The sequence below is a fragment of the Neophocaena asiaeorientalis genome, unplaced genomic scaffold, assembly GCF_003031525.2.
Source record: "Neophocaena asiaeorientalis asiaeorientalis breed wild unplaced genomic scaffold, Neophocaena_asiaeorientalis_V1.1 scaffold474, whole genome shotgun sequence".
Lineage (NCBI taxonomy): Eukaryota > Metazoa > Chordata > Mammalia > Artiodactyla > Phocoenidae > Neophocaena > Neophocaena asiaeorientalis.
In genome coordinates this window covers 819,574-845,822 of record NW_020175391.1, presented here as the reverse complement: position 1 = coordinate 845,822, position 26,249 = coordinate 819,574, and the positions used below count along the sequence as shown (strand labels likewise).

Below are 26,249 nucleotides of genomic sequence, written 5' to 3'. Positions count from 1 at the left end.
GATGAATAAGGAGAAGAATGAATAGTCAATGAATCAAAACTGAACGAGAACTGACATGATGGTAAAATCAACAGAGAGGACTTTAAAACATTTATCATGACTGTGTTACACATTCCAAAGAGTTGTAGAAACGTGGAACATATAAAAAGAGCCAAAATAAAACTTTAAAGATGAAAAACGATAACTTCTTCTTTTTAAATTTTTAAACAGCTTTATTGGAGTATAATTGCTTTACAATGGTGTGTTAGTTTCTGCTGTATAACAAAGTGAATCAGCTATACATAAACATATATCCCCACATCCCCTCTGTCTTGCTTCTCCGCCCCACCCTCCCTATCCCACCCCTAGGTGGACACAAAGCATCGAGCTGATCTCCCTGTGCTATGCGGCTGCTTTCCACTAGCTATCTATTTTACATTTGGTAGTGTATATGTGTCCATGCCACTCTCTCACTTCATCCCAGCTTACCCTTCCCTCTCCCCGTGTCCTCAAGTCCATTCCCTACGTCTGCGTCTTTAATTCCTGTCCTGCCTCTAGGTCCTTCAAAACCTTTTTTTTTTTTTAGATTCCATATATATGTGTTAGTATACAGTATTTGTTTTTCTTTTTCTGACTTACTTCACTGTATGACAGACTCTAGGTCCAACCACCTCACTACAAATAACTCAATTCATTTCTTTTATTGGCTGAGTAATATTCCATTGTATATATGTGCCACATCTTCTTTATCCATTCATCTGTTGATGGACACTTAGGTTGCTTCCATGTCCTGGCTATTGTAAATAGAGCTGCAATGAACATTGTGGTACATGATTGTTTTTGAATTATGTGCACAGGCTCAGTGACCATGGCTCACGGGCCCAGCCGCTCTGCGGAATGTGGGATCCTCCCGGACCGGGGCACGAACCCGTGTCCCCTGCATCGGCAGGCGGACCCTCAACCACTGCGCCACCAGGGAAGCCCGAGGTAAGTTCCCTTTATGCATATGGTTTATCAATTTTATTTATCTTCTCAAAGAAGCAGCTTTTAGTTTTATTGATCTTTGCTATTGTTTCCTTCATTTCTTTTTCATTTATTTCTGATCTGATCTTTATGATTTCTTTCCTTCTGCTAACTTTGGGCTTTTTTTTCCTCTTTCTCTTATTGCTTTAGGTGTAAGGTTAGGTTGTTTATTTGAGATATTTCTTGTTTCTTGAGGTAGGATTGTAGTGCTATAAACTTCCCTCTTAGAACTGCTTTTGCTGCATCCCATAGGTTTTGGGTCATTGTGTTTTCATTGTCATTTGTTTCTAGGTATTTTTTTGATTTCCTCTTTTATGTCTTCAGTGATCTCTTGGTTATTTAGTAGTGTATTGTTTAGCCTCCATGTGTTTGTGTTTTTTACAGATTTTTTTCCTGTACTTGATATCTAGTCTCATAGCATTGTGGTCAGAAACGATACTTGATATGATTTCAATTTTCTTAAATTTATCAAGGCTTGATTTGTGACCCAAGATATGATCTATCCTGGAGAATGTTCCATGAGCACTTGAGAAGAAAGTGTATTCTGTTGTTTTTGGATGGAATGTCCTATAAATATCAATTAAATCCATCTTGTTTAATGTATCATTTAAAGCTTGTGTTTCCTTACTTATTTTCATTTTGCATGATCTTTCCATTGGTTAAAGTGGGGTGTTAAAGTCCCCTACTATGATTGTGTTAGCTAGGACAATTTTAAAAGGCCTATCGTGGGAATGTTTGAAGTCCCTGAAATGACCTGCAGACGTTTCTTGAAGAATAAAATTTTGAAGAAACTAGACAGAAAATATTCCAATTATAATGAAAATTATAAAGCCACCTATCCAAGGAGGCAAATGAACCCTGAGCACAAAGAATATGAAGAAAGCCACACCTAGCACATTACTATTAAACTGCTCAAATCCATAGGAAAAGGAAAAATCACTAAAGCAGCCAAAACAATAAGACATACTACATACAAAAAACAAAAATAAAGGCAGTGGAGCAACATCTTTAAAGAACTGAGAGGGGGAAAAAAAGTCAGCATGGAATTCTATGTGTCTTCCCTCACAAAATATCTTTCAAAAATAAAAGTGAATAATGACATTTATAGACATACAGATGCTGAACGACTTCATCACCAGGAGATCCACACCACAAGAAATGTTAAAGGAGTCCTCCAGGAAGAAGGAAATTCACACCAGATAGAATTCTGGGTGTACATAAAGGAATGAAGGACAAAAGATATGATATCTGCATGGAAAATATATAAGATCATTTCTTATCAATGAAATATCTTCAAAAACATGGGACAGTTTAAAGAAAAGTAAAAACCTTAGATTTGGGGTTTATAATATATGCAAAGTAAAATGCATAAGGGCAATAGCATAAAGGCAGGCAGGTGAGAAATGTGAAGAGGAATGACATCACTTGAAGGCAGGCTGTGATAAGGTAGAAATGTATGCTATAAAACCTAAAGCAGTCGCTGAAATAACAAAAGAGTTATAGCTAATAAGCCAACGGAAGGTGAAGGAACGGAACCATATGTAAAACCATGTAAACTCTCTTATAGAACAGTTGCCCTTCTGGCACTCCACCCATACACATGTGTACAAGAATGATGAGTGCAGTATTGTTTGTAATAATAAAAGCATAGAAACAAATTAATTTCAAAGGTATATGTAAAGCGTTCAATAAATACTAGTACAAACAATGGATAAAACTTCACTGTTAAAAGGAACCCAGAGGGTAACGATGAGCTGACGACTCTACCCTCTTTCCAGGAATCCTGGATTCCAGGTGACCTATGTCCTTCGGGCGTCTTCTGTGAGGATCAGAAGAGCAGCAGTGATCTTGGCTTAGGTTCTCTTGCTGTGGACAAGACACGGGTGACAAGACAAGTAAAGGAGGCCTTTCTCTGAGTTTACGTAGAAATGATGTATGAGGCAGAAATAACTGCAAACCCTTAAATTACATATTGAAAAGGCCACGAAGGCGTCCCTGGGTGGACTCGAACCACCAACCTTTCGGTTAACAGCCGAACGCGCTAACCGGTTGCGCCACAGAGACGCGGTGAAGCGTCCTCTTTCATCTATGTAGAACGTAAGCAGTCCCAAGGTAGGCGAAGCCACCCGCCTTTCGCAGGATAGCGGCGACGGCTCCAAAGGCTCGGACAACGGGAGAGGAGGAGTCGACGCAGCGTGCTCCTTCCGGTGGGGGAGCCGTGCGTCGGGCTATCCCGAAGGCCCAAGGGCAGCCGAGCGTCCCCGCCGCGCCTTGCTCCACACCCGCCGCAGATATCGGCGCCCCGGAGGCGCCCCCGGGCCTGAGCTGAGGGGGGCCGGAGGGAAGCTGCGTGCCCGATGGGTTCCTTGACAGCTCCCCGTTTGCTCCTCCTTCACTCGACCATCTCCCCAGCTGGGCAGCGGTTTAGTAGATGTGGTCGGCTTGGCTGCAGCGGGAAGGAGATCAGGTCCAAAGAGCAAATGTGAAAAGGAGCGAAAGAAAGCAGAGGCATGGATGAGACAGACCTCCCAGGAAGCCTGTGAGGCACAGGCCGGATCTTGAGAGATTAAAATTGTTTTTATTAAGTAACTGAATAGGGAGGGAGAACCGGAGAAGGGCGTGAAAGAGAGAAAAGCACGAGCATGTGTGTCTAAGAATTAAACAGCAAAAATAATGTGAAAATATTTATGTCAAAGAAATTACCTGTTGGCCTCTGGTGCATCGTGACTTACAGTGATTAGTGCTGTGTTGTGGCTGCATCAACCTCGGTTCAAATCAAAGTTACAGCAAGTTCATGTCTATGACCTGTCTTTTGGTTTGCTTTTAATGCCAGCACCAGCTGCGCCCTTTAGCAGCGTTCAGAGAGCAGTTTACTGCTGGCCGCCGAGCGCGATGCGGTGAGAAGAGCAGTAAATCCCACAGTGCACAAACCCGCGGGCGCCGGTCAAAGCGAAACCTAGGACGGTTCCTTGTCTCACTGTTGAGCAGGACATATCCCCAAAGTTGAAATACCGCCTCTCAAGGATCCTTGTCTGTATCTTCCACTAATAAAATAGTGTGGTCATAGCCGTTTTACTGTTAAAGATAATTCAAATACCAGTGAGGGTTGTTACACTAAAGGAGAACGAGTTTTTAATGAGTTTACAGTAAAATGCGAACTAGTTGTTCATTGTCTACACCAGCTTGCCTTCGTTCACCAGTCACTAATTTTGAACTATAGTTCACGTAGAGTTAAAAGCACATATCTTCATGCAAGGCAGAAATAGAGACACAGATGTAGAGGACAAATGTATGGACACCAAGGGAGAAAAACCTGGGGGGGGGGCGAAATGGATGAACTTGAATATTGGGATTGACATATATACACTAATTTGTATAAAAAACTAACAAGTTGTGGAATTTTAGCAAACGTAATCATCACCCAGGTCAAGTTATAGAAAATTGCCATGATCCCAGAAGTATACTCTGTCCCTTTCCAGGCAATTGTTACCCTATCTCATTTAGTTAATTACTATTGTGAGGTCTATTGCTGAAATTACTATTGCCTGCTATTGAAATTCAAATGAATGAAAGCATTTTTTTGTATCTGGCTTTTTAAATACAACATTATGTTCATTAAACATAACCATATTATTGTGTATATCACTTCTTAATTTTGGTATTATTGGAGTAATTCTGGTGTTATTGTCTTCAATGAATATTCTTGGTGCATTGATAAATATTCTACACCAATCTTTTTGTATACTTATGCATTCATGGAAGTACTGCAACTGCTGGGTCGTGGAGTAGGTACAAGATTAACTTTATTAGAAACTGACAAATAGTGCCCTAGAATGTTTTCAAACCAGCAACTACAGTTGCAGTTTCTGTGCATTCTTGTCAGCATTTGGTGTACAAATTCTTTTAGATATAGCCATGCTGGAGGGTGTGTAATGATATGTCCTTATAGTACTAATGTGCATTTCCCTAATAAATAAAAATGTCAGGAATATTTTCTTATAACTTCTGGCCGTTAAGATATCTTCCTTTGTGATCCAGGACGACCCTGGCTTAGCCTTTCCAGGAAAAGGAAACAGGGTCAGGTGGTCGGTCGCTGTGGTGCAGGTGGATCCTTCCGAGGCAGCTCTCGGAGACAGAGACCCAGGCTCAGTGTGTTCCCAGTGGCGACACGTGCAGATGCAATGACTGGCACAGCATCAGCGGAGAGTTCCCGGCCTCCCAGGCCTTTGCCATCTCCACACACTCATCAGTTGAGCGAGGATGGAATATATTGTTTACATATTCTCTTTCATTCGAGTCATATTCATTTCCCTGAGTAATTTGACTTTTCAGTTCATCTCACTACCACAAACGGAAAACTGTTATCGGTGCCATAATCAGAAGGTAGGTGTAAAAATGAATACCAAGGATGGTGATCCAGGCAACTTCTCCAACTGCTCTTGATTCAAATCCCTGAGGTCTGGGCTTCCCTGGTGGCGCGGTGGTTGAGAGTCCGCCTGCCGATGCAGGGGATATGGGTTCGTGCCCCGGTCCGAGAGGATCCCACATGCCGCGGAGCGCCTTGGGCCCGTGAGCCGTGAAAAAAAAAAAAAAAAAAAAAATCCCTGTGGTCTCTACCAGACAATGAGCATGTTTTCCTTTTTCCCTTGGACACTCACGCTGAAGACCTATTGGGACAAATGTTGCTTCCACTGTAGGACAAGAGGATAGCCAGGGAGAGGGAGGGGGAGAGGATGTGGACCAAGTGTGCAGAGGCAGCGGGTAGAGTATGTAGATGAGACAGAGCTGAGGCTGTGGGTCCCTCCTTCTGGAGCCACCGCTGAAAGGTGATTAGTCTGATGGGCCGGGCTGTGGGTGGGTTTATGAGAGGGTGTGGGGGTGGATGGGAGAGGTTTGGAGGGTCTTCGCTTGAATTCCTTTGGGGAGAGCAGTTTAGAAGAATGGCAAAGGGCGGGTGGAGGGGAGGGTGGTGATCCTGAGCGAACACTGGAGGGGTGGGAGCCTGCACTGGTGCCTGCAGGGTGTGTGCCCCTAGTTACCTGACAAAAGAGTTGTCATGATCTTGAAGGTGCTTTCCCCAGGGTGTAAGGCTTATCCACTGCACTCCTGAAAAGCTGATGGCTGCGATTTCCCCACCTGTGGGAGGGAATTGGTGCTGGTGGGATCGGGGGTTTGAGTTGCCGCTCTCTCCTGATATCCCTTGGTTCATGGCAGACGACGTCTCTTCCGTGATGCCTCACTGTGCTACGCCGACCCAGGGCAGGAGGCGCGCCACACTGTGTTCAACTGCCTCGGAATTCCGGGGAGCAGCCGCATCTTCCTGGCCCTCCTATTTCGTGACCAAAGTGTATGGATGGGTCCTGCTTCTTGCGCCAAGCCTCCTGACTGTCCTGCCTGTGTGTGCGTGTGGGGTCCCTGTGCGGCACTTTGCTGGGGAGGCCCGCTGGCTGGCAGGCACGAGCAAGAGAGAAGCCACACCACAGGGGTGGTGAAAAAACATGGGAGACGTTGCCCGGAGGCCTCGCGCTCCACAGTCCCTTTGGGGCAGGTCAGAAGGAGGTACCGCTTCCGGGAACATGGAGGCCAGAGGCCTGCCTTCGCAAGGAGGCTCCCGGGACCAACGGCGCTTTCCCTTCCAGGCCTAGCCAACTCCATGGCCTCTCATAAGGCTTCCCCTTCTCCCACCTCCTTCTCTACACCAGCTGTATTCTTCGGGAGTGTAAGTCACCCCTCCCAACAAGCAGAAATGTTCCAACATACCTCTAGTGATAGGGAAAGGAGTTGGATCAACGTTTTCTAACAAGAGGAAGAGAGAGCACTTGTGGTGGTAGGAGGCAACACCTTCTTTGTTGGTTCTCTTGGCAGACACAAGGGCCCGGAATCAAAGCTCCTCATTGAGGGATTGGGTGGCATAGCCCAGGAACCTGGCCAGGTAGGCATCTCTCCCACTGCTCCTTAGGGAACAGCAGGAAATCCTGCGGCGTCCACTCTTACCCAGAAGAGATGCCCAGAAAATGCTCCAGTAGAGCCCAGAATCTGTGCACTGAACCACTTTGGAGTGAAGCTCCCATTGTCAGTTCTTCCCTCAGTGGACCTTGGAGAGTGAAGAAATGATTGAAGCGGATATGCCCTTCAATGGCAGTAAAAATTCTACTTTTCTCTGACTTGCCTCACTGTGCCCCTCCACTCCCCCAGTCTAGCATCTCTAGGATAGAAGGCACTGGTTTTGCTTTCCTGGCCGATTTTTTGGTCCATGGCTCCTTTACCTTTAATGGATATTTATTCTCATATTCACAAGTTATAGTAGAAAGGCATTCATATGAGCCTTTCCCAATGCTGTAGTTTGAAACCACCCCAATGTTCATCATATGTGAAGTAGTTTTACATTAGTGTAATGCTTATCATTAACACCAAAATTAAGGTGTGAGAAACACAAATACATATATATATATATCAAAAACACAATAATGTTGCTTGATAATAGCTAGATAGAAACTTGTATATTCAGACACATGAACTTGAAGAAAGGGCAAGCCTAACTTGAGACGAAGACATCAGAATTGTTTAGAGTATCAGGGGATGGGTGGGCATTACCTGGAAGGGGTATCAGAGGGCCATGCTTGAATGACAAAAAATTTCTATGTCGTGATCCTGGTGATGATTACACATTTCAATATTCAAATAGCTGCCCATTAATGATATGTGTATTTTATTCTGTGAACACACTTTAATAATTTCCTTTTAGGGTAAAAATTGGAGGTCGGACATCAGAGAATCCAGTGAAGACGATGACTGGATTGGAGTACATTGTAAACTGTTTATTTAAAGTCTGGAGCCCAGATCCCATTTGGAGTTGCAGGGAGATTCTGAAGATTCAGATCACTCCCCGAAGGAGAGCCATTCATACCACCCTTGATCATGACAGGAGTGACCCTTCCAAATGAAACTAAGATAAAATTCGAGGTTGAATTTTATACATGAGCCAATCAGAGTTTTACGGAGCCCAAGGCTTTGTGTGCAGTGTCCAATGAAGCTAAGACTTAAGCTTTGCTTTTACCATTTGTCTTAGGGTTCTGTCTGTCTATTTTTTTTCTTTATTTTTCAGTATAGTTTTTAGCGCTTGTTGTCATTGGTGGATTGGATTTGGTTTTTGGTTTGGTTGCTCTCTTCTTTCTTTCTTTCTTTTTTTTTCTTTTGTTTATTACTTTCTAATGTTTTATTTTTAATAATAATTTTTGTTTTTATTTTAATAACTTTACATATTTTATTTTATTTATCTTCTTTTTTCCTTTCTTTTTTTTCCCCTTTTCTTCTGAGCCATGTGGCTGACGGGGTCTTGGTGCTCCGGCCAGGTGTCAGGCCCAAGCCTCTGAGGTAGGAGAGCTGAGTTCAGGATATTGGTCCACCAGAGACCTCCCCACATAATATCACACGGTGAAAGCTCTCCCAGGGATCTCCATCTTAATGCTAAGACCCAGCTCCACTTAATGACCAGCAAGCTACAGTGCTGGACACCCTATGCCATACAACTAGCAGGACAGGAACACAATACCACCCATTAGCAGAGAGGCTGCCTAAAATCATTATACGTTCACAGACACCCCAAAACACACCACCAGACACAATCCTACCCACCAGAAATACAAGATCCAGCCTGATCCACCAGAACACAGACATCAGTCCCCTCCACCAGGAAGCCTACACAACCCACTGAACCATCCTTACCCACTGGGGGCAGACACCAAAAACAATGGGAACTACAAACCCGCAGCCTGTGAAAGGGAGACCCGAAACATGGTAATTTAAGCAAAATGAGAAGACAAAGAAATACACAGCAGATGAAGGAGCAAGGTAAAAACCCACCAGACCAAACAAATGAAGAGGAAATATGCAGTCTACCTGAAAAAGAATTCAGAGTAATGATAGTAAAGATGATCCAAAATCTTGGAAATAGAATGGAGAAAATATAAGAAACGTTTAACAAGGACCTAGAAGAACCAAAGAGCAAACAAACAATGATGAACAACACAATAAATGAAATTAAGAATTCTCTAGAAGGAATCAATAGCAGAATACCTGAGGCAGAAGAACGGATAAGTGACCTGGAAGATAAAATAGTGGAAATAACTGCTGTAGAGCAGAATAAAGAAAAAAGAATGAAAAGAATTGAGGACAGTCTCAGAGACCTCTGGGACAACATTAAACACACCAACTTTCGAATTATAGGGGTCCCAGAAGAAGTAGAGAAAAAGAAAGGGACTGAGAAAATATTTGAAGAGATTATAGTTGAAAACTTCCCTAATATGGGAAAGGAAATAGTCAATCAAGTCCAGGAAGCAGAGAGAGTCTCATACAGGATAAATCCAACGAGAAACATGCCAAGACACATATTAATCAAACTATCACAAATTAAATACAGGGCTTCCCTGGTGGTGCAGTGATTGAGAGTCTGCCTGACGATGCAGGGGACACAGGTTCGTGCCCCAGTCCGGGAAGATCCCACATGCCGCGGAGCAGCTGGGCCCGTGAGCCATGGCTGCTGAGCCTGTGCATCCGGAGCCTGTGCTCTGCAACAGGAGAGGCCACAACAGTGAGAGGCCGCGTACCGCAAAATAAATAAATAAATACAAAGAAAAAATATTAAAAGCAGCAAGGGAAAAACAACAAATAACATACAAGGGAATCCCCATAAGGTTAAAAGCTGATCTCTCAGCAGAAACTCTGCAAGCCAGAAGGGAGTGGAAAGAGATATTTAAAGTGATGAAAGGGAAAAACCTATAACCAAGATTACTTTACCCAGCAAGGATCTCATTCATATTCGAAGGAGAAATTAAAAACTTTACAGACAAGTAAAAGCTAAGAGAATTCAGCACCACAAAACCAGCTTTACAACAAATGTTAAAGGAACTTCTCCAGGCAGGAAACACAAGAGGAGGAAACGACCTACAAAAACAAACCCAAAACAAATAAGAAAATGGTAATAGGAATATACATATCGATAACCACCTTAAATGTAAATGGGTTAAATGTTCCAACCAAAAGACAACTGGCTGAATGGATACAAAGACAAGACCCATATATATGCTGTCTACAAGAGACCCACTTCAGACCTAGGGACACATACAGACTGACAGTGATGGGATGGAAAAAGATATTCCATTGAAATGGAAATCAAAAGAAAACTGCAGTAGCAATTCTCATATCAGACAAAATACACTTTAAAATAAAGACTATTACAAGAGACAAAGAAGGACACTACATAATGATCAAGGGATCAATCCAAGAAGAAGATATAACAATTGTAAATATTTATGCACCCAGCATAGGAGCACCTCAATACATAAGGCAAATGCTAACAGCCATAAAAGAGGAAATCAACAGTAACACAATAATAGCAGAGAACTTTAACACCCCACTTTCACCAATGGACAGATCATCCAAAATGAAAATAAATAAGGAAACACAAGCTTTAAATGATACATTAAACAAGATGGATTTAATTGATATTTATAGGACATTCTATCCAAAAACAACAGAATACACGTTCTTCTCAAGTGCCCATGGAACATTCCCCAGGATGGACCATATCTTGGGTCACAAATCAAGCCTTGGTAAATTTAAGAAAATTGAACTCTTATCAAGTGTATTTTCTGACTACAATTCCATGAGACTAGGTATCAATTACAGGAAATAATCTGTAAAAAATACAAACAAATGGAGGCTAAACAATACACTACTAAATAACCAAAGATAACTGAAGAAATCAAAGAGGAAATAAAAAATACCTAGAAACAAATGACAATGAAAGCACGAAGACCCAAAACCTATGGGATGCAGCAAAAGCAGTTCTAAGAGGGAAATTTATAGCAATACAATCCTGCTTCAAGAAACAAGGAACTTCTCAAATAAACAACCTAAACTTACACCTAAAGACATTAGACAAAGAAAACAAACAAACTCCCCCCAAAGTTGGCAGAAGGAAAGAAATCATAAAGATCAGTTCAGAAATAAATGAAAAAGAAATGAAGGAAACAATAGCAAAGATCAATAAAACTAAAAGCTGCTTCTTTGAGAAAATAAACAAAATTGATAAACCATTAGCCAGATTCATCAAGAAAAAAAGGGAGATGACTCAAATCAACAGAATTAGAAATGAAAAAGGAGAAGTAACAACTGACTCTGCAGAAATACAAAGGATAATGAGAGATTACTACAAGGAACTATATGCCAATAAAATGGACAACCTGGAAGAAATGGACAAATTCTTACAAAAGCACAACCTTCCAAGAATGAACCGGAAAGAAATAGAAAATATAAACAGACAAATCACAGCACTGAAATTGAAACTATGATTAAAAATCTTCTAAAAAACAAAAGCTCAGGACCAGATGGCTTCACAGGCAAATTCTATCAAACATTTAGAGAAGAGCTAACACCTATCCTTCTCAAACTCTTCCAAAATATAGCAGAGGGAGGAACACTCCCAAACTCATTCTATGAGGCCACCATCACCCTGATACCAAAACCAGACAAAGACGTCGCAAAGAAAGAAAACTACAGGCCAATATCACTGATGAACATAGATACAAAAATCCTCAAAGAAATACTAGCAAACAGAATTCAACAACACACCATACACCATGATCAAGTGGGGTTTATCCTAGGAATGCAAGGATTCTTCAATATATGCAAATCAATCAATGTGGTAAACCATATTAACATATTGAAGGAGAAAAACCATCTCAATAGATGTAGAAAAAGCTTTCAACAAAATTCAACACCCATTTATGATAAAAACCCTCCAGAAAGTATGCATGGAGGGAAATTACCTCAAGATAATAAAGGCCATATATGACAAACCCACAGCCAACATCGTTCTCAATGGTGAAAAACTAAAACCATTTTCACTAAAATCAGGAAAAAGACAAGATTGCCTGCTCTCACCACTATTATTCAACATAGTTTTGGAAGTTTTAGCCACAGCAATCAGAGAAGAAAAAGAAATAAAAGGAATCCAAATCAGAAAAGAAGTAAAACTGTCACTGTTTGCAGATGACATGATACTATACATAGAGAATCCTAAAGATGCCACCAGAAAACTACTAGAGCTAATCAATGAATTTGGTAAAGTAGCAGGATACAAAGTTAATGCACAGAAATCTCTTACATTCCTATATACTAATGATGAAAAATATGAAAGAGAAATTAGGGAAACACTCCCATTTACCATCACAACAAAAAGAATAAAATACGTAGGAATAAACCCACCTAAGGAGACAAAAGACCTGCATGCAGGAAACTATAAGACACTGATGAAAGAAATTAAAGATGATACAAACAGATGGAGAGGTATACCATGTTCTTGTATTGGAAGAATCAATATTGTGAAAATGAGTATATTACCCAAAGCAATCTACAGATTTAGTGCAATCTCTATCAAACGACCAATGGCATCTTTTACAGAACTAGAACAAAAACTTCACAATTTGTATAGAAACACAAAAGACCAAAAATAGCCAAAGCAATCTTGAGAATGAAAAACGGAGCTGGAGGAATCAGGTTCCCTGACTTCAGACTATACTACAAAGCTACAGTAATCAAGACAGTATGGTACTGGCACAAAAACAGAAATATAGAGCAGTGGAACAGGATAGAAAGCCCAGAGATAAACCCACGCATATATGGTCACCTTATCTTTGATAAAGGAGGCAAGAATATACAATGGAGAAAAAACAGCCTCTTCAATAAATGGTGCTGGGAAAACTGGACAGCTATATGTAAAAGAATGAAATTAGAACACTCCCTAACACCATACACAAAAATAAACTCAAAATGGATTAAAGACCTAAAGGAAACTCTTAGAGGAAAACATAGGTAGAACACTCCATGACATAAATCACAGCAAGATCATTTTTGACCCACCTCCTAGAGAAATGGAAATAAAAACAAAAATAAATGGGAACTAATGAAACTTAAAAGCTTTTGCACAGCAAAGGAAACCATAAACAAGACGAAAACACAACCCTCAGCATGGGAGAAAATATTTGCAAATGAAGCAAACCACAAAGGATTAATCTCCAAAATTTACAAGCCGCTCGTGTAGCTCAATATCAGAAAAACAAACAACCCAATCCAAAAATGGGCAGAAGACCTAAATAGACATTTCTCCAAAGAAGATATACAGATTGCCAGCAAACACATGAAAGACTGCTCAACATCGTTAATCATCAGAGAAATGCAAATCAAAACTACAATGAAGTATCACCTCACACTGATCAAAATGGCCATCATCAAAAAATCTACAAATAATAAATGCTGGAGAGGGTGTGGAGAAAAGGGAACCCTCTTGCACTGTTGGTGGGAATGTAAATTGATACAGCCACTATGGAGAAGAGTATGGAGGTTCCTTAAAAATCTAAAAATAGAACTACCATATGACCCAGCAATCCCACTACTGAGCATATACTCTAAGAAAACCATAATTCAAAAAGAGTCATCTGTCACAATGTTCATTGCAGCTCTATTTACAATAGCCAGGACATGGAAGCAACCTAAGGGTCCCTTAACAGATGAATGGATGAGGAAGATGTGGCACATATATACAGTGGAATATTACTCAGCCATAAGAAGAAACAAAATTGAGTTATTTGTAGTGAGGTGAATAGACCTAGAGACTATCATACAGAGTGAGGTAAGTCAGAAAGAGAAAAACCAATACCGTATGCTAACACATATATGTGGAATCTAAAAAAAAAAAAAAGGTTTTGAAGAACCTAGGGGCAGGACAGGAGTAAAGACATAGACGTAGAGAATGGACTTGAGGACACGGGGAGGGGGAAGGGGAAGTTGGGACGAAGGGAGAGAGTGGCATGGACATATATACACTACCAAATGTAAAACAGATAGCTAGAGGGAAGCAGCCACATAGCACAGGGAGATCAGCTTGGTGGTTTGTGTCCTCCTAAAGGTGTGGGATAGGGAGGGTGGAAGGGAGATGCAAGAGGGAGGAGATATGGGGTTATATGTGTATGCATAGCTGATTCACTTTGTTACACAGCAGAAACTAACACACCATTGTAAAGCAATTATACTCCAATAAAGATGTTAAAAAATAATAAAATCTGTTTCTTTTTGTGTAAAAAAGCCTCACTGCTGTTTGAAACATTTCAACAACAACAAAAAAAATCCCTATATGACTACACCATTTCCGTCGTCGAAGCCACACACGAGTTTCATTTAGAGCTTCAACCTGATCTTTAGGTATTTTCCCTTAAATGGTGAGACGTGGTTTAGGGGCAGAGCGCTTCAGCCTAGTGCACTGTTGGGTTGACCTCCGTTCTCCTGACTTTACTCCGTTTGGTGACTAAAGAGTTGTTCTGGTAACAGATACAACGCAGAAAAAAAGGGGAACACTGCCGTGACTCGGATTCGAACCGAGGTTGCTGCGGCCACAACGCAGAGTACTAACCACTATACGATCACGGCGCGCTACTGAGCCGGCGGCGAGGCTAGTTTTTGCGCTACTACTTTTAATATAAATTGATTCCAATTATTTAGCTTTTCTGTTGTTGAAAACTGCAAGTATTCGTGAGTTTCCCTCTCGTCTTCCCTCCGTTATTCCCTTCGCATTCTGATGCATTTCTCATCTCCCCTGCGTCCAGCCGGTGCCTCAGATCAGGTCTCCTGGTAAGTATCTTTGCTTTATCCTTGCCTCCCTTGCTTCATTCCCTCCTCCTTACATTTCCTCTTTTGACCAACCCTCCCCACCGCCTTCTTCCGGCTCCCGGCCCACCTACCTTGGCTGAGCTGAGGGAGGGCAGCGCCAGTGGCTCAGACTGTCGGGTGAAGGCGGAGCAAAGAACCGAAAGAACCGTTATGAGCCCACGGGGCATTCAGCTTCCCTTGAGTCCCACTCGGCTCAAGCCCGGGGTGTCGCGGCCCCGGGCGACTCCGGGGCACTGGCATCTGCCGCGGGTGTGGAGCAAGGTGCGGCGGGGACGCTTGGCTGCCTTTCTGCCTTCGGAATCGCCCAACGCACGGCTTTCCCACGAGTTTCTCTGGTTTTCCGAGGCTTTGGAATCAGTACAACTGTCCTGCAAAAGGCGGGTGGCTCCGCCTAAAGTGGAAGGCGTGCTTGCTCTCTGTGGGATGAGATGGGGAAGCAGGGAGAGGGAAGGTAAAGTTCAGGTGTCTCTGTGGCGCAATCGGTGAGCGTGTTCGGTTATTAATCGAAAGGTTGGTGGTTCAAGCCCACTCAGAGACGCCCTTCCTGGCTTTTTTAGGATGTAATTAAAGGGTTTGCAGTTATTTCTGTCTTGCACATCCTTTCACATAAACTTGAAGCTAGGCCTCTATTACCCTCCTTTTCACCTATGTCTTGTCCATAACAAGAGAACCTAAGCCGAGATCATCGCTGATCCTCACAGAAGAGCTCTGAAGGAAACAGGTAGGTCACTTTGTCATCTCATCATTACCCTCTGGGTTCCTTTTAACAGTGAAGTTTCGTCCCTTGTTTGTACTAGTATTTATTGAGCCCTTTACATATAACTTTGAAATTAAGTTGCTTATATGCTTTTATTATTACGAACAATACTGCAGTCATCATTCTTGTATACATGCCTATGGTTAGAGTGCCTGAAGCACAATTGTTTTATGAGATATACATGGTGTTTTGTAAATGGTTCCATTCTCTCCCCTTTGTTGGCTTATTAGCTATAACTCTTTATTTTGTTATTTCAGCAGCAGCTTTAGGCTTTAGAGCAGACATCTGTAACTTACCACAGCCTGCCTTCAAGTGATGTCTTCACTTTTCTCCCCTGCTTGCCTTTATGCTATCGTTGTCATTCATTTTATTTTGAGTATGTTATAAACCCCACAACCCAAGGTTATTACTTTTCTTTAAACTGTACCATGTTTTTAAAGAGATTTAAATAATAAGGGGGAAAAAAAATAATAAGGGGAAAAAGGTTATATATTTTTCACGCAGATACCATTTCTGTTGTCCTTCATCCCTTTGTGCATATGGAGATTTCCCTCTGATGTGAGCTTCTTTCTTCCTGGAGGACTGCTTTAACCTTTCTTGTGGTTTCGGTTGCTGGTGATGAAGTCTTTCAGCAATTGTATGTCTGTAAATATCGTTATTCACCTTTATTGTTGAAAGACATTTTTGAGGATAGGAGCCATAGAATTCCACGTTGACTTTTTTCTCTCAGTTCTTTAAAGATGTTGCTCCACTGTCTTTTTCACATGCTGCAGTGCTTCTGATGAGAAATCTGACGTTATATTTATTTTCATGTAGCATGTGTTATTCCTCTGGCTGCTTTTGAGATTTTTTTCCCAACTGATTTGAGCAATTTAATTATTATGTGACTAGGTGTGGTCTTCTTCATATTTATTGTGCTTGAGGATCACTTGACTCCTTGGATCAGTGGTTTATAATCTTAATTGTGGCTGGAAAATTTTCTGTCATTGCTTCTAAAAAAATGAGTCTGATACAAAGCAAATCTGATACATGGTAGCAGTAGGTCCTGAGGAGGATCAGCAGACCCATGTAAGGCAGCTACTCAGATGTTATAGGGAGACCTTCGAGCTTCTTCAGGTAAGTGGAGGTAACCTACTTCATGTAACCTCCTCAAACAAGGGAGGAAGGGCTGCTTCTCAGGTAACCTGAGGCTCGGGGCAATTTAGGCTTTCAAGAGCCCCACCTTCATCAGAATCAATCCATAAGACCCCATCCCAATGATACCAGTCCTTCTTAATAAATTCCCTGACTTTAACATAAGAGATTCTGTGATGTTGAAAATTCAATTTAGGTTTAGTTTGCAGAGCTCGGGCCTACAGTGATAGTACTAGACAAGGTTTTAAGGTTGTTTTGTTTTGTTTTGTTTTAAATATGGTTATAGAATCTTTCAGTTCCCTAACCTAAATCTTGAGCTAGGAACTTAGGACCTTGAGCTCATCATTTTGTTTCCCCAGTTCCTCCAGTTTACATGTAAGTAACCAACCCATCATACTCATATCTTCACTAAAATGTTCTATGGCAGCAACTATTTGACCACTCTAATCCTTACTTTCTATGAGAATCTAAATACAGGTGTCTGCAGACGATGATTTGGGAAAATGTTTTGCTACTGCATGCCACGAACTGAAAGTGTTCTCTGACATCAGGGTCATTAATAATTTCACATCTAATCAGGTCCAAGATCCAATTCCAGATAATATGGAACCACTCCATTTATTATCACTCAATTCTAACCAAGGGTGTCACTACAGCAATGCTAAACATAGAACAATGGCACCACACAAAGATGACTAGGAACTTCAGCATACTGGATTTCTGCTACCATGCCACTTTCTTGTGCCCCCACACACAAACTCAAACACACATCTTACTCCCTCCACCCAAATATTAAATCAGGCATTTGTACTACCTAGGTTTTCAACAAAACAAGGCAAGGCTTGAACCACCTTGGAGGCCTCAGTTTTCTGTCCCACTTGCCTCACCACCCTTCTACTTCCTCTCATTAGATTTTCATTTATTCCTGCCCTCCTGCAGCATGTCCTTCTTCAAGCCCCTGGCCCTCTCTCTCAGGAACAGGGGGTAAGTGGAGAATTATGATTTTGTTGACATTACTACAGGCTTGTTCCCTGGATAGACATCAACTCAAAGAAGAGCATTTGTCCATCCCAGGGTATTCTGTAGAAAAAAAGCTTAGAAAACTAACACTTGAATATTTGCTTTTCCTACAAAGGGAAATTTGAAGTGACACTGCTGGCAGCTGTGAAGTTAGCTCTGGGTGTTAAGCTAAAATGGAAGCCTTTGCATTCACCATGGGGCTGAGGAGAAATGGCAGTCAAAACTGGTTGGAAGGAGGCTTCTGAATCCATAAGACATATCACTTCCACCACAGAGAAGTAACGTTTCCACTTCTCAGTTTGTAGATGGAATTTACAGAAGCTTTCATTCTGAGGGAGGTAAGGAACAAGTTATGGGAGGGCAGTTGACTGTCAGTCTTGCCTTGAAATCATTTAACTAACAGGTGTTCTCATGAGCCCCAAAATGTGTTCCGTGACATGACTTCCTCTGTCATGTCTCCAATGTCTGAAGCCTCCCCAGGCTCCCAAAGCTAGAGAAGTTTGAAAGAGGAGAGAATGAAAGAGACACAAGCCTAGGTTCTTGTAAGCACATTCTAGAGTATGGTACAAAGACTTCAGGGTCACCAGTCCCTTGGGCTATCAACTAAGTGGGTTTGGTGGCATAAACCTACCTGGAATCAAAGCTTCCTTTTGAATCTTTTCAGGTAGATTCCCTACATGGTTGAGTTTTGCTGTCATTTCAGCAGTTATCTCATCCTCTTTGCCCTTATCATTTAAATCAGATAACAAAAAGCCCTAATTAGTAGAGTGTTGGTGGACATAATAGAAATATTTTCATCTAAGCTCTGGAAATTAAAGGTAAAATTTGCCCTCAAAGTAGTTTTCTTATGTTGCCAGCATTTGGTTCTTTGTAACTGTATCCTTGGAAGGCAAGCTTGGTGTGCTCCAAACTTGTTTCCAGCTCTTGCTTAGTTCAGTGAGCTTAGATCTATCTCTAGAGTTCCTTTGGAGTCCAAGGATGCAAGATGTCTCTTATATTTCTTGTATTTCAAACATGACCTTTCTGAAAAGAGCACATTGTATTTTTTAAAAAAAAGTGATTCTACCCAGTTTTTGAGTGAACATTTTTCACGTTGAGGCAACCTCTCCACTGTAGTGCCCCACTCCTTCCTGAATTCAGTGCTGCCTGCTGTGTCCAAATTTAGGGCATGTGATGTCCAAAATTCAACTGCGTCCTACACCAGGAGCAATATCTCCATGAGAGCTCAGCACTCCATAGGCTCTTGCTTTGGGGCTGTATTGCCTTTCCCTGGAAGAAAGGGCCCAGGATTTTCACAACCTGGATTCAGAATCCCACATCTCAGTCGGGACTCCTGATTTGAGAACAGAACACCAACTGAAAGTTTTCACCACTTGGACCTTGGAGCTCCTGGAAGCTGCGGGAGCTAGGGGACGTGCACAGATCAGAGGCATGAGACAGCTCCTTGCAAGCCAGGAATTGTGGGACTCCTCCCCTCCCCCACCTTTTCCTTCCTCTTCATTACATTGCTCTGCCAGGTCATTCCTCTCAAATTTCAGTGCCTCTTTCTTGTCTTTCTCTCAGAAATAGGAGCTCTCTCTGGCTCTTGTCACTTTGTTCTATTGGATCAAATTTCAAGTCTAATACTTTAACCAGGCCTTCATGTTTTAAACAGTTCCCTAGCCAAGGCTGAAGATCTCAGGGCATTTGGCTGCTTTAAAATGGTGAATATCTGTTCCAAGTCAGCCCTTGATGACATGTTTGAATTGGACAGAAGACCAGCCATGAAGCCAAGTGTCAATTATTCACATCACTGGGCCACCACCTAGTGCAGGGCCAAGCCAAGGACCAGGAAACACAGACTACCATGTTGACTCTACTTTCTCTTCTTTCAACTTTAGATTCTTTGTTTTGATGTAGATAATGATGTTTTCTAAGGGAGCAATTGCGTTTCTATCTTCCCAATACCTGTGTCATCTAGTTTCCTGTCTTTAATTTACTTTCTTATGTGTGTATTTGTTTATTTATGCTGACCTACAGGTCATCAAGTGAGATATTTTACTCAGGATTAAGGAAAGCATAAAAGACAGAGAAGCTTCCTAAAGACAACTAAAGTTTGTTCCCTTGGTTGGTTCTTCTTACAGGAAAGTATCTCAGATGGAAAGCAGGCAGAAACTGCTTTTGTGAAAGACTTTCATGTATCCTTTTTCTCAAGGGTGTCCATGGAAGGACAAGGGAAAAAAATCAAGCGTTGGTTACTACCCTATGTTGGGGAGAGGCACAGTTGAATATGAACCACAAATCAGGATGCCTCAGACTGGAGCCAGGACCCTTTAAGACCAAGCACCATTGTTACCTGGGTTGTTAAAGCATGGATTCCGTAATTAAATGTTAAATAATCTAAATATATGAAAGTCACTTAACAGTTCCAGGGTGATTTAGAGTAGAACAATGTTGTGTACTGCCAGAAACTTGTCTTACTAATCTCCAGATTCTCAAAAAGACATTCCCAAAATATTTTTTTAAAATTTAATGAGGTTATCTTATTTTTAAAAAAACAGACTAAGCACCATTATTACAAGGCAGCCATGTCCCTGACAGCAGTGATACAGACAATTCTGGAAAGCTCTTGAGAATTATCCCCTACTTTTGATAATTTTCCACCTGCTCCCCTCATACTCCCACCACAGAAAGATTCTTCACCTTTTCGTCGAGTCAGAACCCTTTACAATGTTGGTAGGAATGTAAAATGGTGCAGCCACTATGGAAAACAGTATGGAGATTCTGCAAAAAAGGAAGAATAAGACTCTGCCATATGATCCAGCTATTCCACTTCTAGGTATTTATCCAGAAAATACAAAACCAGTCATTGGAATAGATATATACACCCATACATACACCAAAGCATACTTTACAATAGCCAAGATATGGAAACAACCCAAGTGTCCATCAACAGGTGAATGTATAAAGAAGATGTGGCATACATACACAATGGAGTACTATTCAGCCTTAAAAAAAAGAAATCTTGCCATTTGCTACAACATGGATGGACTTCAGGGTATTATGCTAAATGAAATAAGTCAGGTAAATAAAGACAAATACCGTGTGATTTTACCCATAGGTGGAATTTTTAAAAAATTTAAATGAATGAACAAACCATACAAAAAGAAACACATAGGTACAGAGAACAGAGTAATGGTTGCCAGAGGGGACGGAGGAGGAGAGAGGGGAAGTGAGTAAAGTAAATTGTTATAAACAAACAAACGAAAATCCTAGCAGGAGAGAGAGCCAGGCAAGAAGCAAGGGGGCAGCTGCACTTCCCTGAAGGGTCTCTCCCAAGGTAGGTGGTTCCACTGGGCAGTGGACCCAAGACTCCACAGCCCACCAAAGCAACCAAAGCAGAGTCCACAGGGCAGCAGGTCCTTGGGGGAATACCAGCATAGACATGTTCCTCCTACAAGCTCAAGGTGTCCCTGGCCTGCACTATCAGGAAGAGCGGGATAAATTTCCACCTGAAGCTTCTTATAGCCCGCAGAGAACAGGGCAAGAGGGACCTCCTTGCCGGGACAAAATCTTACCCTGGCCTTAGAGGACAGATACCACAAAAGCTGATTTTGAGGGACACGGCAAAGAAGGAAGCAACAGCAGCCCAGTGATCTTCAGTTGAGCTGTCTGCGAGTTACTCTCAAATGGTGTAGCAAATTATGTACATGGAGAGAGACTGAGAAAGTAAATGTGGGAAAATGTACATTTTGCTGAAGAATATATGCTGTTACTATTCTTGCAAATTTTTGTAGGTGTCAAAGTTTTGGTTTTTTTTTTTTTTTTTAAAGGAGTAATTCGTACTCAGGTCCCGACTTCTCTTTAGATGGACCCTGAAAGTGAGACTGTAGGTATCTGAAATGAAGGAAGGCGTGGAGGCGAGGGGCTGCCCAGGATGCTCATCACACCTCCCCTCTCCCAGCCTGGGAGAAGCCTTGCACCTGGGGCCCACATCACTGGCTTGAGGATTCAGTACAGAGATCTACTGCATCTGCACCTTGGGGCACATTACACTTGTGAGAAGGAAGTTAAGATTGCTGGGTGCTGAGATGCCACAAAGAAGAAGGGAGAAAAACCAACACAACAAAACCTAAATCTCCCTGACCGGGAATCGAACCCGGGCCGCGGCGGTGAAAGCGCCGAATCCTAACCACTAGACCACCAGGGAGCTGCTCGCATAAAGACTTGTAAGTGATGGTAGGAAGCCTATAATGAGTATGTACTATCTCCCGCCCTCCTGTTCTGAGTGCCGCACCTCCCTCCAAGGAACTGTACCCGAAGAACGTTCCCTCCCTGCTTTCTCCAAAAGAGGAGCCCCACGCGAAAGGCCGAGCGCTCTGCGGGACAGTGGACGCGCCCGCGAGGCCCGCCGGGGCCGCAAGTCCCGAGCGAGTTGCCCCGTCTGGGCCGCACCTCAGAACTGCCCTGGAGCCGCGCCTTTGCCAGGCGACCGCGTGTGGAGAGCAGGCCGCCGGGGAAGGGGCTGTAGAGACAGGAGGGGAGGCGCGCGGGATGAGACCCCGGGATCCCCAACACCATAAAAGACTCCCGGCGGATGCAGGATCGAGGACGGCTGGACGGAAAACGCTTTCAAACAAGTCTGCGCGCCCAGACCTGGATTCCGGGTCTTCCCCTCACTACCTGCGGCGCCCGCTGTTCTCCCGCTTTAGATGACGCCAACTCCAGGTCCTAAGGCTCCGACCAAGAGTTGTCTCTGACGCAGCGTTTTCCTCAGACCCCACATGCAGTTAGTTAGGACTTCGTGTTTGCTTCTCAGTCCAGGTGGACTTTGGCCTACACAGTCCCTCCCTTTTGTGACTCTGGACTTGGGCAAACGATTCTCCTGATAAAGGCGGGGAAATCAGTGTAACGCTCGGCTCCCTCACCCTGAACCTCGGATGGGGGCGTTGGGCGACACTTGCGCTTTTTCCTGGGCTGCGTCCCTCTTCCGGGCCCGTCCTCGAGGCCAGGGCCGGGGCCGGGTGCCCTCAGCGTGCTCCTCTCGCCGGCTCTGGAGCCCCGCGCCTTCCCTTGCGGCTGCAGGGAGGCTCCAGGGGCCGCCTGATCGGGTTTGCGGGCCCCAGCGGCGCGGGTGTGTGTTTGTGGTCCCTCGAGAACCCGCTGTCCCTCCGCCCCTGTCGAGAAAAGGACGACCGCCGCCCCTCGTCCTGTCCACGGGGGACGGCAGCGCGCCGGACGCGACCGAAAGACGGCGAATCCGTTCCTCTGGCTGCGCGTGGGAGGTGAAAACTGGAACCTGGAGGGGAGGGAAAAGGGGGAAAATCTCATGAAATGTCCTGATCTAAAGCTATTTTCAAGTCCGCCTCTTTGGGGACTCAGCCCTCCAGCGCTGGCAAGGATGCTGCAGTCCGGTCGCACCCTCGACGGCACTTGGAGTCGACGCGCAGCAAGGCAGAGCCCCGCGGCTTGGGGGTCAGTGCGCACGCTGCCCGCGCCTTCCTCGGGGTCGCAGCACTTGAACCTCACGTGTGAAGGAAACGCGGTGACCGCCACAATAAGAAAGAAGGAAAACAAAGACTGGAGAAAATGACACGTGCTTCCCCAAACTTGTAAAGCTTTACTTTTAAAGGAAACCAGACAGAGAGACACAGACACACAGACAGACAACGTTGCATTAAAGTCTTTCAGCAAAAAGAAAGTTGTCGGCCTGCTGGCCGTGTGTGAGGTGAACACGAAACCCCCTCCAGACACCGGCTTTCTGGCAAAACCGCCTTTACCTCTTTGTCTTCCTAGGTTAAAATTCGCTCTCCATGACCTGTTGAACCGGAAAATTGTAAAAGGCAAATAAAAGATGTTTCAGACATTGTACAAGGCAAAACAAAACTGTTCCTCAAGAAGAATGTCAAGTACGATGAGGGAGGAATGAACAGCCGTGAGATCGGCGTGGACCGCGCCTGCGTCCTCCGCGGCTTTCTGCTGGGCCTGGTCTTCAAACGAAGTCAATACAGGCCGGGAAGCGCGGCTCGGCCTGCGTTGACGTTCGATGTTTTTCCAACAGCCAAACGACCTGAGACGTCAGCCTTTGCTACGGTTCCTGCTAAGCGTGAAAGTGTGATTAAAGTACTGGACTTCAACTAGACGACTAAAATAAGCCACAGCGGCAGGAACCTGAGGGAGACCCTTTGCCGGGAGACGCTGGAGAAGGGCTGCTACGAAAGGGCTTTCGAGGAAGGAGCAGAGGGGAGGGAGGGGAGAGAGGGGAGAGAGAGAAGGGAGGGTCCTATGATTTGCAGGTGGAATCGAAGCATCGATCATTTCCGAGAGCCCAGAGCACTGACCGCCTGCGCCGTGAAAAGGGCCACCGAGGCGCGGGTCCGCAGCCTTGGAGGGGTGGTGTCCACGCTGCTGGGATGCGAGGTCGCCTGGGGCTCAGGCTCACCTAACCCCCGGCTCCTGGGGCTTCCGGGAGCTGGAGAGTCCGCGGGGGCGACCCCTGCATTCGGTGCATAGCTGTGTGTTGGATGCGGGATTGGGACGTGAAGCTCTGGGGGCGCCAGGGACCTCGCTTCGGGGGAGGCGAGGAACCCTAAACGATGGCCTCTCGGGAGCTGCAGTCTCCTTACCTGAGGGCTCGCCTGTGCTCCCAGGGTCCTTTGCTTTCGAAAATATTTGTGGCCAGTCGTGGCAAGAGATACAGTTCTTGAAAGTGTCCTTAAAAACCTGAGAAAGAGCTGTTTCCGTAGTGTAGTGGTTATCACGTTCGCCTAACACGCGAAAGGTCCCTGGTTCGAAACCAGGCGGAAACACGTCGATTCTTTTCTGAAACTAATATTCACGTTTAAAAACCGAAGAACGGGGCGAGTGGGATGGATTGAGGTAGCGCGTGCAGTTGTATTATTATCCCCCCGAAATACAGGAGGAGTTCCCTTATTGCCTGAAAGCCTACTCAGCACTAGCAACCATCCCTCCTTTGTCTGCTCTGTGTCACTTTGAAGACAAGCCACAGACAGACCAAGAAGGGCACAGGACAAAGCCAAGTTAAGGTTGTCTTTACATTCGGAAATCCCCTCATCTTCTCATGTGGCAACTAAATCTCCTCTACACGCTGGCACGTATTTTGTCTCTGGAAACAAGAAGTTTATCCCTGTGAAGCTCACTTGCTTACCCCACGTCAGCACGCTTGCGGAACACACTGATTTGTGTGACAGAACAAAAGTGACCGACCCAACTCCGCACCGGGTGCTCGACCCAAAGACACATAGACGAATTTCAGGCTCCAGAATTGCAGCTGGTAGGGGCACGTAAAGGAGTCCTTACACGTGCCATTATCAGGAGAGCCCCTGTAGTGAGCTCAGAGATCAGGAAGTAGACGGAAACTCTCATCAGCTGCTTAGAGCCAAGTCAGCACCTGACACATAAGGAAACCGAGGTTCAGAAAGAGAGCATGACCTTGGCTCTGCCGCACACAGCGCTAAAGCTAGACCAGGATGGAACCCAGCCACTTACCTTGCGGCCTGGCCTCAGAGCCCAAAGCGTCACCCGGAACAGGAGAGGTGAAAGGTGATGAGCAGCGGTGCAAGGGCTGGGAACCTTTCACAGCTGCCTTCAGCCGCGGGCCGCTGGGAATCGCCTCCTTTTCTGCTGTGCCATTCTCAAAAATCTAACCTTACTCTTCCAGTTTTCAACTGGAGAAGCCAAATTATGGAGGTTTGTTATGTCTGGTTGCCTGGTAGCTACAATTTGGCGTTTCACTGCTGGGGCCCGAATTCGATTCCAGGTCAGCAAAGCTCTAAATTGCGCTAAATCTTCCTCTTCCGGAACAGAGGTAGTTTGCCAGAAGGGCGATGCAAGACCTTCCTCAGGCTTCCTATCGCCAGGCACCCTCCATGTGGGGGAGGGGAAATGTGATGAACCACCAGGGCTTCTGCCCTCCACTCCACTCTTTTCTTCCTTTATTTCAGAAACCTAGTGTCTCACATATGGAGTTTTCATCCAAAGAGAACCTGGGACTTAACTTCGAAAAACTCATTAAGGAAACAAAAACATAAAACTTTTTAAATACACAAAAATTTTGAAACACTAACATTGTCTATTCTGTACCTAATCTCACAGTTAACATTTTCCCACACTTGCTTTCTCACTCTCTCTCCATATACATGATTTGCTACACCATTTGAGAGTAACTTACAGACATCTCAACTCAAGATCACTGGTTAGGCCACTGTTGCTCCTTTCCTTTGACATCTCCTTCAAAACCAGCTTCTGCAGGACCTGTTCTCCAAGGACAGGAGGAAGCTTTGTCTTCGTGAGGAGGCCCTTCTTGCCACTTCAGAAACCTGGAATCTGTTCTCTTTAGGCTGTAGAGGAGCTTTAGGTGGTGTTTTATTCAGCTCTCCCCTGCACTGATGTTCGATGTTTTTCCAACAGCCAAATGACCTGAGACGTCAGCCTTTGCTACGGTTCCTGCTAAAGGTGAAAGTGTGATTAAAGTACTGGACTTCAACTAGACGACTAGAATAAGCCACAGCGCCAGGAACCTGAGGAAGCCCCTTTGCAGGAAAGGACACCGGAGAAGTGCTGCTGCGAAAGTGCTTGTGAAGAAGGAGCGCGCGGGTCAGGCGCACCAGAG

General features: G+C 44.1%; 5 non-coding genes across 5 annotated transcripts; 2 read left to right on the top strand and 3 right to left on the bottom strand.

Annotated features, from left to right (window-relative positions):
* Nucleotides 1–2,992: 2,992 nt before the first annotated feature.
* Nucleotides 2,993–3,066, bottom strand: TRNAN-GUU (transfer RNA asparagine (anticodon GUU)). Its single transcript has one exon. It is a non-coding gene; the product is annotated as a tRNA-Asn (tRNA).
* Nucleotides 3,067–14,415: 11,349 nt separating this feature from the next.
* TRNAH-GUG (transfer RNA histidin (anticodon GUG)) lies at nt 14,416–14,487 on the bottom strand. Its single transcript has one exon. It is a non-coding gene; the product is annotated as a tRNA-His (tRNA).
* Nucleotides 14,488–15,191: 704 nt separating this feature from the next.
* Nucleotides 15,192–15,265, top strand: TRNAN-AUU (transfer RNA asparagine (anticodon AUU)). Its single transcript has one exon. It is a non-coding gene; the product is annotated as a tRNA-Asn (tRNA).
* A 6,490-nt stretch (nt 15,266–21,755) lies between these two features.
* Nucleotides 21,756–21,827, bottom strand: TRNAE-UUC (transfer RNA glutamic acid (anticodon UUC)). Its single transcript has one exon. It is a non-coding gene; the product is annotated as a tRNA-Glu (tRNA).
* Nucleotides 21,828–24,353: 2,526 nt separating this feature from the next.
* Nucleotides 24,354–24,426, top strand: TRNAV-AAC (transfer RNA valine (anticodon AAC)). The gene has a single exon. It is a non-coding gene; the product is annotated as a tRNA-Val (tRNA).
* The last annotated feature ends 1,823 nt before the right edge of the window (nt 24,427–26,249 follow it).